Genomic DNA, 14553 nt, shown 5'->3' on the forward strand with positions numbered 1-14553 from the left:
TGGTCCATCGCTCCTCCCCATAACATTGTGAGCAGACGCGTCTTCTCATTGGCTGAGTAGGGCGGAAAATTACGGCCCTGCATGCATTGTTGAGCGCGTGTGCGTGTGTGTACTACGAGCGAGATGCTTTGAGTGGCAGCTGGTGGTTTTTCTCTGCTTCTTGTTGATGTGTTTTTATTCCTTCCTCTCCAGTTCTCCAGTCACTTCTCATACAACGATGACAGTCTGCAGGAGCCCGTGTGTGTGGGTGTGCACGCGCGTGTGTGTGTTAAAGGCAGCTGGGGGTTGTGAAAAGTGTCACAGGAAACCAAACAAAGCCATTAATTAACGTCGCACAGTCGCCTTAACGTCTCTGTCTGTCTGTCTCGTTAGCACAGCACGGAGGAAAGGGAGGAAGACATAAAAGGAAGAGGTGAAGAGCCATGAGAGCTGGAGAGGCGTAAGGATGGAAGAATTGATCATCAAGAGGACAGTGCCGGACAAATGAGATGCTTCGATGAGCAGATTACGCCGTGTCCCTGGAGGATAAGCGAGGGGGAGTCGTTAAAGCTTGAGAGTTTGGGCAATAAGGTGATTATATAGAAAGCCACCATTTGCATCCTTCTACCTCTTTTCGTGTTCTTTCAAGTGGGCATTGCAGTCACTCACCTTGGCCCCCTCCACACACATTAAGATGCATTAGCCCACCAAACTGCCACCACTTCAGCTTTATACTCCACACTGTATTAAAAAGTGAGATTGTTGCCCCGTTGCCACAGCAACCGACTGATTCCATCTTTTTATGTGTGTGCCAGACAGACAAACATACCCAATTTCCCTGCAGGTCAGAAAGGAATTCATTCAATTGCCAGACAGATGTTTTATCGAAATGCTGTAGCGCACTTTGCACAAACAATGTGCCCCAAGTTACGTTTAAAAGTCACGAGTGTTTGACTCAGGAACACATAACAAGACACACACACAGACATATACACACACTCACATTCACACGCATACCAGCTCAAGTTTGTTTTAAGTTTTCTTTGGCTTTTCTTCCTTTTTTTATTACGGCTGTACCTATCCAATCACATGATCGTAAATAAGCGTCAGTCAAACTTTTTATCTGATCATTATTGGGTTAAAGAAAAAAATGGATTGCAATTTTCTATTAATTCTTAATGGTACACGTATGTATATTTTTTTGTTGGGTTTCTACCAATGGCATTATATTGCCATGAAACACACAAAATGTGAAGCTCTTCAAATAAAATAGCAACTTGTCTGCCACACACTAAATACCAATTATAAATCTAATCAGGGATATAATTAATTACCACCTAGCAACTCCATTTTGTGTTTAGCGCCACTAGCCTGGAATTAAATTAAACGTCAAAGTGGCGACCGTGAAGAGAGTAAAAATAGTCTGCCTAATTATTGTCTGTCGGGAGCCATAGAAGTGGTGGAAATGGGCTCAAATTCACTACACTGTTGACATGATGGTGCAGTTGAGATGTGTGTGCTGTCGGTGGAGTGGATGCCATAATTAGGACGGAGACCTTGAAGACCTTGGAATTGCCCTCAGCCCCAAGTCAATGCAGAAACATCATTACAACTTCTCAAACCCAACAGGAGAGATAAGCGTGTGTCACCTTACCTGCTCTCTCCCTGCTATTCTATGCTTAAACTTGGGAAGGACACATAAAAAATCCAGAGGAATTGATTGTTTAATAATTAGAATGATCTAATTGGGGATGCCACGGTGAAAGCACACAAATTTGCGGCAGCATCCCGCCTTATCTCGGTTCTGTATAGAAAATAAAGGCAGCTAAATGCCAGATGTTCCCTTACGGTTCAGATGTGGCCTTTTTGGAGGTGTCGCTTTGTAAGAGAGGCTAATGAGGGCCCAGCGCAAGTTGAGAGGGCAGATGTGACACAAAAAGTGTGTGGCCAAGACACACACAGATATGTTTTTAACCCGAAGCTGCAGCTGCTGAGACCCACTCAACCGTCTATTTAGGAGCGCATGACTGAAGGGAGGAGGGAGGGAGCGACAGAGCACCGAGTGAGGAAGGAGTGAAGAGCAGAGACACAGGTGGGAACACTTGTCTTCAGGGATGTGCAATGTAGACATGAGTGCAGGACAAGCTGCCTTATATCGGATCGTGTAATTTGCACTATATGAGCCTCCCAGATGCGATATGAACTTGACAATGTGATCTGCTCATTTGTCACGTCGTTGGGCATTACTTCTGCTACTGCGTCACCTTAACATTTTACCGACCTTGAAATGTGTTATGATGGTAGTTCAGTGACAAGTATGCCCAAAAGTGAAGGGAGAATTTGTTTTAATTAGGCAAAAGGATGGTGGTGATATTTTGACAGAAATATGAAAGGCTGATTTTCATGGCTCAGGTAAAACATAGCAAAGAGAATTACACTTTGTGTATTTGAAACAACCATAGCATAGTTTTGCATTTCAGGAAGTAAATGTCTTGTAGTAAAGTATATGTTTATATGGTTTAAATTAATACTGAGTGCATTATTAGTGTGTCGCTGCAATATATGTTCATTTGCAAACTTTTTCTTTTACAATATTTCATGGTTATATTTGGCACTTTTGTTCATTTATTAAAAACAAATCTTAATATCAGAGTGCATTGTTTGTTTTATTTCAAACTCACTGCATGCAGTGGTTGCAGACATGAGCGGTTATGAAGGACAATGGCGCCATCTGCTGGCAATAATTTAAAAAGCTTTCTGGCCCGCAGACCACCCTGAAGGCAAATAGTGTAGTTCATGAACCCAGATGAGTCATTGAAGAAAGCAAACATTAACATTAAAATCTAATGAAGACCAGAAACTACAAAAGAGCATACACGCAATACACACACAGTAATGCAAGCATAATCATATGTATATTATAATAAAATGCATTTAGTATCAAAAACATTTGGCTCACAGACACATTTTTTTTAGGAATACCAGATCTAGGAATTTACTAGCTTGTTAAAATTCAAACTCGATTTTTCAAAATTATAGACTGCATAAAGTAAATAAAGTATGAAGTGGCACTAACGCATAACAACCGGCAGAGGGCAGTAAAATAACAGAAAATATGTTTTTCTGCATTCTTAGACGCTGACATTTAGTTGGCCCCCACAAATCTATATTGAGCATATTTCTCTAAATCATTAAATCATATCAATTTTACTTTTCAAAACTATAGAATTCCCCCCCTAAATTATAGATCATCATATGATTATTATAAATCATAAGGTAAGTAAAGTGGCACTAACTCATTACAACCAGCAGAAGGCAGTAAAATAATAGAAAATATTTTTTCTCCAGTCTTAGCCGCAGACTTTTAGTTGGCCCCACAACTCTATAGTGAGCATATTTTTCTAAATCAATCAAATAGAAACAATATGTCATTAAGATATTCATCTTGGAAAATACCCATGATTGCAAAAGTACACTTGAATTTCAGCAATGCATTATGACTATCCGTATGAAAGCAAATCCATCCAAATCAATCCATGGAGAATTGTGATGAGACACAGAGGTCACACGAGGATGCTAAATTTGCTTCATTATTTCTTTCAGGACATCAGGATACAAAATATGAAGAGGAAATGGTTCACAGAGGTATAAAAAGGACATAAAATGTTACCAATCATCAACAGTTCCTGACTTTTATATCCTGGGGGTGCCTCAGAGAATGCTTAAGCGGCAGCCTGGGATCAGGCTGTCGGTTGTTAGATGATGATGGAAAGTGGTCAGACTCGAGAGATCCACGAGTCGTACAAATGAACAGAGGGATGTAGCGGAGGGAGCCGCAAGCAACCCTTCAAGAGTCATTGTGTGTCTTCCACGTTGCCAAAACTGACCATGCACAACTCCTTGGAGATATCAAACCTTTAACACATGCACTGTGTCATACAACCAGATAGCACGGGTTGACAGTTCATAATGGGAAACTATTTGCTGGGGGCATTAAAATGAACGCACTTGCACCAATGTGACTAATATGCTTGCAACCCTGACTAACATGTTTTTTTCCCTCTATATAAAATAGGGCATTTCTAAAGAAGTTGTTTTGCGGTGTTAAGTCAAGCACAAAACAGCGCATTTGGCAATGAATCTTGTAGCGGACAAAAAATTGACTAAAAAAGGGCCATTAATGGGGAAATATGTTCCTCTTCGCATGATTGCATGCAAGCCCTCTGACCTGTTCTTTCTCATCTAAAAGGTACAAAGCAGGGGTTTTGCGACTGAAAGATCAGAGCGCCTCAGAGAGACGGAACCCCTCTGAGCCAGGCGGCTCGTGTAGGAGGAAGAGGAGGAGAAGGATGAGGAGGAGGAGTGAAAAAAAGAGCTTCTATTTTCAGAGTGTGTCTACTTTACAGCAGCAGCCCTCCCCTAAACCACAGTTAACATGTAGCTCATGTTCGTCTACTCCAGATGAGAGATGATAGCAAGAAAAAAAGAAAATCAGCGTGGGTAGGATGTAGGTGGACTAATAAGTAACACTTTCCACCCCTCATTGAAATGCAAGACTAAACGTATAATATAGAAAGGTAAAAAAAAAATGACATGAACTGTGGCTGGGTTGCAGCATTCATTGCTTCTTTTTTCTCTGTACAATTATGCTTTGGAAAACATCTTGAATGCTTTGTTAAGACAGTATGTGGCTTAAAAGAACTTGTGTAGAAGGAAATAAAATGTTAATTTCTTAAAATAAGTGTTTGCTAAATATTTTATTAATATGAAGAAATAGACACACACAGGGCTAAAAAATAACTAAAACAAGTCAGTTTTTGGGGAGGTGTTATTTTGTTCTGGTGCGAGACAATATCGAACCACCATGGAGACGACAAGCCTCATGTAATTTCAGTTGGACCCCTCCCTTGATGGCTTCCCTGGAGCCATTAAGCAAAAGGCCCAGTCTGCTGCGTCAGATGAAGACAGCTGCTGGGTTAAATGGACCATCTGTATCTAAATGATATAATCATTCCTAATAGAACAGGGAGGATTTGGTCCCATTGCTGTCAGCTGGCCCGGAACAACAGGTCACCTTCATTGCAATTTACCGCCATCCACCTGATTGCCATTCCGCACACTCACTTGCAAGTGCGCGTGCGTGTATGTTTCAGGATTTTTGTTGTTGTTGTCGGAACTACTTTTTAATCCAGCAAATTCCATTCCTAGACGAGAGTAGACCAGACTTTGTTCTTTGCCGGAAGAATCTGAATTCTGACTTCCATACTAAAGTTTTTTGAATACGCAAAGTTGTGAAGGCTGAACCACGAATAAGCGAGCCCAATTTACATTAGGTTTTTTATTAAGGTTTTTTATTAATCATGGCGATGCCTTTGACAACACTAATAGTAACTTCAAATCATCATTTCCCATTGAAATGAGTGAAAATGCAATTAATCTGTTCCAGCCTTAACCTCCAAAAAAACAAACATATTTAAATATCGACTCTGGGAGGAAAAACAGTGCTCCATGCTTATGTCTGTGATACATCTTAGCCCATTGGTACGGCACTAATATTTATCTATCGCATGGGATGAAGAATGCATGACTGAATACTCTTAATTGCTTAAAGCATTACAGTAGAGCAACATCTATGCTAATTTGCATTGTGCTTTCAAAGAACACATACATACACAAACTATGGAATATTTCCATAACTTGTTAAGAGGAAAAGTATTTGTGCCGTGCACACCGGTGGAATTTTCAGGGGAGCAAAGGTGATTCATGTTATTCGAGAAAACCGTATCCAAATGAACCCTAACAGAGCAGCACGAGTCCCTTTAAAAGCGGTTTCATGAGATCAACTTGAGCATCATGACAGCACTAATAGCAGTTGTCATTATGAAATGTGCAGCATACAAACGCCAACTCCAATGTAATCTGAACTCCTCTTGTTAGGATCCTGAACTCGCTCCCCCGTTCTGCGTAGCGTCCTGTACTTTTACTGTCTGGACTGTCTGACTGCACACTGGCTCTTATTATTTATTATTTGTTATTACTCTTATTTATTGTTTGTGCCTTTTTGTTTATGATGTTTTTTGCTTTTGCGCTATGCTTGCTGGCTCCGTTGTTTATTGTGTTATCTGTTTATTTATTATTTATTCATCACTCTTCCTATTGATTGTTAGAATTTTTGCCTTCTTGTTTTTATATTGTGTCGCGTACATGTATGTCTATCGTGTTATGTGTCTCGTCACCGTGGGATAGAGAAAAACGTAATTTCGGTCTCTTTGTGTGTTGTGACATGTGGAGAGATTGACAATAAAGCTGACTTTGACTTTGACTTTGACACAATACACGGCTTTTGAAAGCACCTTTTTTTGTTTTCAATCTTTGGAAATTCTGACTCATTCCGAACAACTGTCTGCCTATGGACACCAAAATAATTTAGAAGCCCTCTTTACTAACAAAAGTTCAAATTAATCATACTTACTGTACAGCCCTCAAGATATATTGATATATCAGCTATGGGTGTTATGAAATGGAGCATTCTAACACTTCTTCCAGTTACAGTAGTTGCGCATCTTGAATCCTCAACATGCAGGCAGGCAGGCAGCCAGAGGGGTGAATGGGGGTGAACGCCATCGCACAAAAACAACAACAACAAGCTGACAAAAGACACGCAACAGACTCTGGCGCATTTGAACAGCATCTGCGATGTAAACACGAACATGACATGGATTGAATAAGCTGCACAGACTCATAGGAGGCTAAATCTCCTGACCACTAGAAACTCTGCCCCAACAGATTTTCACTCTCATGTATTACAAGTTTAAGGATTAAAATGCATGTCACACATTAAAGCCAAACATGTTCCCACCAACAGAGACCATCATAACATTGGCAATACCTGTAATTATCTCACTTCAAAGAAATCTTAAATTAATAAAAAAAAAAAGAAATCAGTGCCTAAATGGCTAGAAATACTTCATTTCATTGAAACGGAGCTTCCCTATGTTTTGTATAAATTTTCCACAACAGGATGTAAATGTGAAGCTGTTGCGTGTTAATTTAAATGAAAATCAAAATGCTTGGCCAGGTGGGTGTACATGCGGTGATGGATCAGTAACAGAAGGAGCAGGGTAAGTAGGATGAATTCATTCCGCCCACTTAAAAGCTGCTACCCAAGTGTGTACCTGTATCAAACAGTGGACGTTTTGAGCGGTTCACGTCTAATTCCCGACTATAAACATTGTGCGTGGTGAAACGGCAGCAGCACACTAATTTAAAGAAAAAAAAAAAAAAGCCAATGTTATTTTAGGAATTCTCCGTAAGCCACAAGCATCCGGCAAACAATGAATATCAGTAGAACCATCAGTGAGACACAGTAAGCTAGTCAAAAAGGCCAAATTAGTTATTGATTGAATCAGTCTCGCCAGTGACTAATATGAACCACTCAGACATGCAGCGCTGAGCATCTGTGAGGAATAAATGGGATTTTATAAGTGTAAATTGGGGAGGTCCTTCATAGCGGACAGGTACAAACACTTTGGAAAACCATATACTGTAATTATTATACTTAAAGCTGTAGTTCTTTTGTATTTGGATTTTTTGTTCGTTGTAAAATATTTGGCTTCTGCTCGAAGTAGGTTTACAGTATAATTCCAAATACCCAAAGAAAAAAACTTGAGACCGCACTGTTTCTCCTTTGTAATGTCAAAGGTAGATTGTGCTTTTTTGCCTCTTTCCACCAAACTGAAATGTTTATGCGGTTTGCCAAAATCTTTTGCTATTTGACCCTTTTTCATCCTCTCCGTAGTGTTTCTTCACTCTGCGTTAGGATATAAACCTTGTGCTCCTGCCTCCCGCGGAGCATCTCTCTTTTATACTGCATGGGTGACAGAGAGAGAAAGAGAAAGCAGCCCGAGGTACAGTGAGGCGAGCGGTGAAGGAAAAGAAGTGTTCAAAGCTCACACAACTTTCTTTTATCCATAATGTATACTGTGGCACATTTAAATGCAGTCTTACTGGCCCTTGCTCCCTTTTTTGGAAGCACTCGTCTGCACAAACATTCAGAGGCTACTTTCCCTGGAAGGGAAACAGACTTTTGCCGTTTTCTCTCTCAGATTCATTTATCAGTCCCACTCTTATCGACCTTATCGCTGCCAACCAATTTCGCCAAACCGCCCAGTTATAAACCCACAACTCAATCTACTCGCCTACATTCATTCCGATGCTTAACTATCGAGACACAGTATGGAGGAATGGTCCAAAAGAAGGAAGGGAGGGGAATGTTAAAAACACTACTGTACTGTAGTTGGTGTAAATAAGAATATATGTCAAGGAAAATGCAGTCCAATAGTCCAACAACAATTGGAAAAATGTTACGCAAGAATCTAGAAACATCCAATTGGAAGTTGCCCTTACATTGAAGGAAATATGGTTAAAACATTTCAGATTGTTTTTTTTTTTTACAGTCATTTAGAAGCCACATCAGGCAACAGGAACAACCTTTTTTCAATAACCCTTAAAACTGAAATAACATTTTGGATTCAACCATTGAGGATGACGCAAACTGGATGACTAAGAATCTACACCTACATATAGATTCACTATGAACAACAAGTTTTATGTGCTCCCCTGAAGCAAATTCATTCTATTCCATCGCTCTATGAATTAAATTAAATTGAAGGTCAAGCATCCTCAAACGAGTTTTGAGCCTCCACAGTACCTTCAATGCTGTCAGCCAAAATGAAATACAGGATGTCAAGACTTCAGGCAATAGCTATATCAGCAATTGAGAAGCCAGAAAATAAGATTTATTTGGATTGGAGTGCCAATTGAAAAGTATGACTACTAGTCCAAACTTCTGCAACCTTCAAAGATCATAAATAAAAAGGAGCATCATCTTCAACATTTGGCTCAACGTACTAGAGGAAGATATTTATTTTCACGAAGTAGAACGCGACATAAATCCAAAACCCTAGTGGGAAACCTTACAAAACACAAAAATGTTCTAGTGTAGTTTTCACGATGCTTTTTTTCATACAAAATGCATACTGCCTTCTCTCGTGTATTATATCTATTGTTATACATATTTTCGGGGCGAGACAAGAATCCAGTGGCCCATCATCATTCAATAGATGATGCAGTTCAATGTATTAAGAATCGAGTCAAGCATTGACAGCAAAGTGGCTGGAAGCCATGTGACGACAACATGTTTGGACATTGCTCATAAATACTGAATGAAGTTTCTTTGGTATATCTGAAATCACTTCTAGACAGACATGCACCCAAGGCTATACGTTGCAATCCTAGACAAAACTACACGCCCACACACACGCACATGTATTCCGGTGAGCAAACATGCACAAGCAAAGAAGGGAAAACAAGTGGGCGAACGTGGCAAAATAACAACAGTGACACCCTGGGAACGAGCTGAAACGAATGAGTGTCACATCTCTTGACAGTAATAATGGCTGTAAAATGACCCACTCTTCAAGCAAAGGACTCGACATCACAAACACACACACACACACATGCACACACAGCGGATCAATTTATGGAGTTTCCGCACGGTCGTCACACACCTCGAGGTTGTGCCGAGTTCAACCACCTGAAATTTCACGGCACAAACTAAAGCAGAATTCAAAATTACTGCAATAAGTGCAGGGCAGAGATGGAAAAATTGCAAGTTTGCATGCAAAGTTTTTTTTTTTTCCCCTCTGCTTGCTACCAATGATAAAAACTCAAGTTTCCAATTTGGTGTCAGCCATTTGCCTTGCATTTGTGATTATAATATGGGCCACATTAGACAAGGACGTCTGGAAATGGCCAAATAGACTAAAGTTTTACAAAATGTCACCTTGAAACCAAACGGCATTTTGTCCATGCCTGTATTGAACATGTGTTGTACCGTAAAGACCTTAAAGATGCCCTAAAACTAAAAAAGCTGAAACTACTTTTGCAAGTGTCCCAATGAGCTTAATTCCTAACTATAAAACCACTGCCAGGTGTTGTTTTCCTCTTAGCTTGTCTTTGAACCACTTTCGCTATCCTCTCCAGACAAGCAAAAGCCAACATCCCGTAACGTACCCGCAGGTGTTTGCGAAACGCATCCAAGCTGCCGGCTTTCCTTTCTCATAGCGACGACGACGCCACTGTTAGTTTAAGCTGCCTTGAGACCGCGGTTCAAATGTGCATTAGAAGAGGGATAAAGGAAATGAGGATGGAAGCCCAAGCCCAATACGCTTGAGGCCATTGCTGGTTGATATCAGATATCCCGGATTATAGCCACACAAACACACACCAGCAAACAGGCGGTTGTTTGGCTTTCCCCCCGATTTACCCAAGAAGGTTAATGGTTGCAGTGACCCTCATGTGTGTAACCACCTTGAGGTATTAAAAGCCAAGCTGCACCATCGCTGTGGAGAAAACATCCCTCAGAGTTGACCATGAAGCCACAAAACAATTTTAAACTTGTTAACTCAAAGTACAATAGTGGACGAAACGGAAAATTAACAATTACAGGAATCTGCCCCAAGCAGTTGTCAATGTTGATGAATCTCACATTCTCAGAGATTACTTCATGTTCTTCATCTTTTTTTGAACCAAGTTCACATTATCCACAAACTGCACGGCAGTGCCAGTGCGGATAGACGACAAAAATTAATTATTTTTATTAAACGGGCGGTCTACTGCGTTGCAAGTGCCTCTGGTGCCGAAGTAATTTGAAAGTTATGCCGGGCGCAACGTAAACATAAGCATTATTGTGGGCAGCCTTGGCACCGCAGTCTAATAACAACAGACTATAGCAATCGTGATGGGAAAACTGTCACTGTTGCAGCCTCTTAATTAAGAGAGTGTAGAGAAAAGATTCCGTTGTAGAAAATCTATTTTTCTTCAGAGCTGAAAATGCAAAGAGGGAGAAAACTAAATGTCTATACAGTTAAACTGTTCAATTTAATGATTACAATAGAACCCAGGAGGCTTCTTGGTGTCAGGTGTGACAAACACCTCTGAGCTTTGTGGTTCCAATCTCGACTCTACTCTAAAAGCAAACGTGTTACGTTAATTGAAGGCTTTAAATTGTCCGTAAGTGTGCATACAAGTGCGGCTGAATGTTTATATGTGCCCAAAAAAATCCTCACATCTTAAGATGGATCTAGTCCAAAATGTTAGCCTCTCATTTTGGAGATGCTTAAAGTAAAAGAAGAATTCAGGAACCTTGCAGCATTTGGTGCTCATCTTCCAGTCATTACACAACTTGGCTTGTGCACGCTCACTCAAATACTATCTGCCAAACCTCTTTAAAGACACAAAATCGGAAAAGATTGAGAATAATTGGCTGATCGAGACAGAGGAGCAAACCTTGAGCAAACTACAAAAACACACTCCCAATCCGGGTGCTTCATTAAGGTGCTTGAGTGACTGGTCGGAGCGAGAAAAGTGGAGTTTGTCATAAACAAGCAGGGAACAGCCAGCCAGCAAAAAAAAATAAAAAATCTTTGCTTTGGTGTTATTACGATGCCTCTGTGTTGCCCACCAAAAGGGGATGTTCTCTTCCAGTGTGGGTTCTTTGTCATCCATGCAAACTGGAATTATTATGAGCACGTGGGAAGTGTGCCAAATCACTGTCCCCCTCAATATTACCACGGGGGAGGGCTGAGCGGGGAAGAGTAACACAACCCGAAGCCAACCTCGCGGCAGCTGGCAGAGGGCGATAAGACAAATGGGCAGCCATTGGGAAAAGGATGAGGAAAATGGAAGGTATTTACCTAAGAAATGTCACACTTTTATTTGGCCTGTGCGGGGATCTATATGAGCCAAATTTTGTGTGTGTTCATGCGAGCGTGTGTGTGAATCATTCACTTTTGAAATCAACTTTGAAATGATTCTCCTGCTGTTGCATCGCATAGTGTGTCCAAGCTTTTGACTGTTCTTGTACCTCAAATGTCGACAAAATTTCCATTCTTACAAGTGATAAATTTAAGCCTCGGCGAGTGCACATCTAGTAAATCTCGCCGGTTTCAGCCTGACTCGTGCTGAAATGTCTGTCATTATAGCACGCTACACCATTTAATTAAAGAGGGAGGAAGTGATGCGGAAAGTTCATCTAAAGTTTAGCTTGACGCGCCACTGGTGTAATCGCTTTAACTTTCACGGATTGTTCATTGTTGTCATTTAGGAACTATCTTAAAGGTCACCTCGAGTGTGCGCGGATGATGCAGCTCAACTTGGCCTCAGAAAATGCTGACCGTGGAATTTAGAAGGGTTTTTGATGGTGACAATTTGTACTGTGGAACGATTTATTCCATATAGAGTTGATCTCAATGCTTTGAAAGTCAATCAAATCAAAGCTCAACTAGTTTATGACCAGCCAAAATGCTACATGAAAAGAGCGCCTGCTTGAGTGAGCCGACACTCCCGACGTGATGCCGCACATGACACAAAAGAGTTGTTGAGGCTCAGGGCTGATGGAGCAGGAGGAGAAGAGAGGATTATTGCCACAAAGCAGACTGCACATTCAGCAGAGAAGAAAGCGATACCATGAGAGCAAGGTGGATTTCAAGGCGAGTCGCTCGGCGTGTTGACATCAGCTGGTTCCTCAAATCCGAGAGTGTTTGTGGTTGTGCCAATATTGCACTTATATTTATTGTTTTGCATCTTCCGCTGATTCCCAACTCCTTTTTATCAAAGAGAGTGGATATTTAGAAAGAGACTAGTCAAAACAGCATTCATCTCACCTCGATTATCCTCTGCACAAGGACACAAGAATATGTCGAATGCTGCATAGTGGTCACTAAAGTGCATTGAGCTTAAAAGCGGGTACAATCAAGTGTAGTCAAAATGTCTGCACTCACTTGCAGTCACTTTTTTTTCCCAGCATTTAAACATAATTGGAAAGTCAATCAATTTAGACCATTGATGAAAGGTGATTAGATTTGCAGTGTAGCTGAAATTAAATTTAAAAAGAAAATCTCATCTGCATTCCCGAAAATTAAAAGTCACACGAATCACCAGTCATTGCTTGTTAAGACTGTAGCGGCTGGTCTTCATTGTTCCATTCTATCTTTAGAGCGACTGTCAAACTAAAAGTTGAGCAAGAAGGGGAGAAACAAAGAGATGGAGGAACCAATTTATCTCATCTGGAGCAACCAAGCAGACGTTAGGAAAGATGTGCGCACGCACACGCTTCTACTTTGCTGTCTGTTCTCTCTCCGCCGTCGCTGAAGGGATGCCACACACGCACAAATTTAAACACTCAAGCAATCCATCTACGGCTCTTCGCCGTAATTGCCTTGCTTAAAAAGGAAACAGAAGGTGTGGACTATGTGTGCAGATACAGCCGCAGCCTTCTTAAGTGCAACACAAAATCTGGGTGACTGGAAAAAATTCGTTTCAACTCAAGAGTACTACTCGATTTAAAAAATATATATTTTCAAGAAGGTAAGTAAAAATAATGTGTAACTGTACACACCTTTTACCTGGAATGTGCAAAAGGGTGTGTACATTTGTGCAAATAGTGTTTATTTTTATTATTTTATTTAAAAAAATACATTTTAAATAAATTGTATAAATAGTAAATAAATACATAGTGTTTATTTTTATTATTTTATTTTAAAAATGTAAAATGTTATTTAAAAAAAACTGTTTATGAAGAACTTTTTCATGTAGCTGGTGTGGCTAGCACAGCTGGCTGGATGGAGGCTATATAAACTATATAAAATATACTATAATATATTAAAAAAAACATGCTGACACATCATTTGTCAGGAGCTGTTTCCTGCTCGTAACATCGCTTCAAATCGCCTTCACAGGCTGAGCAGTAACTCAACAAATCAGGCGGGATTAAATTGTAAATCCGACCCCTTTGTTGCATAAGATGACATCAGACGTTGGAATATCAGCGGCCCATGCCAAAGAACAAATGATTAAAAAGAAAAGAAGATTGTCTGTTCCTGGGAGCGTTGGATAACATGCGTGCGGCTGGCTGATGCAGAGCAGCTGCAGCAGTCTTTTCCATGCACCTACGGGCCATGACATTAGGTACACCCACACGGGCTAATGAGCTCCACCACAGGAGCTGACCTTCACCCCCACCTGTGTACTGCAGTTGGCGCTAATAGCTCACATTTTTCACAATTAGAAAACAAAATTCCTGGCTAAAGTAGGCGAGTTTACACCCAAATAATGTCTCATGCTCAGGTCTCCAAATTCTGAGCCAGAGCATCCACTGATCAGAAGATGATGCTGCAGCAGGCCATGAAACTTGCATTTGGCTCACCGCCCATCAAGCAGCAGTGAGTAAAAATCCCATGAGATACAAGAGCAGCCTCTTTGGAGCACGAGGTTATTTCGTTTTTCATCATCTGCAGGAACACATCTGAGCTTATTAAAATGCTTTTAAATACCGGCGTGCTTGCCGGCGCTTTCGTTTGGCTGGCTGCCTCACTCACATTAAACGCAATGATTGTTTGTTTTACAAAAGCATTGACAACACGAGAGAATAGGAATAACCATTGCACTCGATTATATTGTATGCTAGCACTGAACTGGATCACAGTTCTGAGAATACCACCTTAAAGGTCACCC

General features: G+C 40.7%; 1 protein-coding gene across 1 annotated transcript in view; it reads right to left on the bottom strand.

Annotated features, from left to right (window-relative positions):
• LOC133158493 (Kv channel-interacting protein 2-like) overlaps positions 1 to 14553 on the bottom strand; it is a 55428-nt gene that overhangs the window by 32239 nt on the left and 8636 nt on the right. The window lies entirely within an intron of this gene.

The sequence above is a fragment of the Syngnathus typhle genome, linkage group LG8 (genome assembly GCF_033458585.1).
Source record: "Syngnathus typhle isolate RoL2023-S1 ecotype Sweden linkage group LG8, RoL_Styp_1.0, whole genome shotgun sequence".
In the NCBI taxonomy this organism is placed as follows: domain Eukaryota; kingdom Metazoa; phylum Chordata; class Actinopteri; order Syngnathiformes; family Syngnathidae; genus Syngnathus; species Syngnathus typhle.